Source organism: Lolium perenne, chromosome 2, assembly GCF_019359855.2.
Source record: "Lolium perenne isolate Kyuss_39 chromosome 2, Kyuss_2.0, whole genome shotgun sequence".
Taxonomy (NCBI): domain Eukaryota; kingdom Viridiplantae; phylum Streptophyta; class Magnoliopsida; order Poales; family Poaceae; genus Lolium; species Lolium perenne.
Window position 1 is genome coordinate 300,171,472 of NC_067245.2, and position 1,513 is coordinate 300,172,984.

Genomic DNA, 1,513 nt, shown 5'->3' on the forward strand with positions numbered 1-1,513 from the left:
CGAAAGAGCAAAGTCAGGAAACTCAGTGTTGAGCTAATGCAAATTGAAGAAGCAAAGTCAGGACATGGTAGGAAATATATGTCCAGTACTGTAGTAATTACTGTGCATAGTTATTGTTGATGTAAATCTTCTAAACAAAAAAATTAGCACATCATAATTTTGTTTGAAAGTAATTATTTTAAATAGATACCACATATTTATGTTATGCATGCTAATTTAGATCAAATTATTCCTAATTATATGGATATGAGGAAGGAAAGTTAGGATACTGTAGGTTACCTGACTTTGCTCCTTTAAGTTAGAGGTTCTGGTTCGCACTCACTGGTGTGTTTCTTCTATATCTCATCATATAATATGCCATTGGTAGGCACGAATGGCTCCTCCGTATCGTAATACCCTTAAAGTAGTCGATTGGAAAATAGAAGACGTAAGCAGAAGACACATATGACTACATAACCGACGATGGACTAATGAAGACGTGCAACAAATTAAACTTAAACATGGAAGATCACTATGCTTAGGCGTGTGCTCTTGCTGATATCGATTTTGCATTACATAGAACATTGAGGCACAATTGAAAATCGGATAAAAGATGGTAATACCAATAAGATGGCACAACGATGGGAGCAATATCTCATATATGAATCTGTAAAAACATGAATTGTTTAAAATGGAGCTCATCCTCAAAAGGTTCCAATCTTTCTATTCCAATCTGTATGCTTCAGAGGGTGCCAACAATATGCAGGAGATTCTGGACAACGTCGAGACACTGGTCTCAGATGGAATGAATAGTAAACTACTGGCTCCCGTCTCTGATTCGGAAATCGAAAAAGCCCTGTTTCAGATGGGTCCAACAAGGGCGCCTAGGCCTGATGGACTGCCCGCTTTGTTCTATCAACGACACTGGTCGTTTTTGAAGGAGGAGGTCTGCCGCGCTGTGCGGGATTTTTTAAATGGCGCTGCTATTCCAGAGGATTTCAATGACATAGTTATTGTGTTGATTCCAAAAGTCAATTCACCGGAGCTTCTCACTCAGTTCAGACCAATAAGTTTGTGTAATGTTCTTTATAAAATTGCGTCAAAGGTGATGACAAATAGACTAAAGCTAATTCTCCCTATTCTGATCTCAGAGGAGCAGAGTGCTTTTGTGCCTGGTAGGATGATCACCGACAACGTCTTTATAGCTTATGAATGTGTTCATTCTATCAGGACAAGGAAGAAGAAGAAACCTCTTTGTGCGGTTAAACTCGATATGATGAAGGCCTATGATAGGGTTGAATGGATTTTTCTAGAACAGATGATGTTAAAGATGGGTTTCTCTCAGATCTGGATTGATATGGTCATGAGATGTGTCAGCTCGGTGCGATTCTCTATTAGGTTAAATGGGGGTAATTCATATCATTTTTGGCCCACGAGGGGGCTGCGCCAGGGCGACCCTCTTTCTCCTTACCTATTCCTTTTTTGTGTGGAAGGCTTTTCTACCTTGCTTAAGAAAGCTCAGGTTGATGGTATG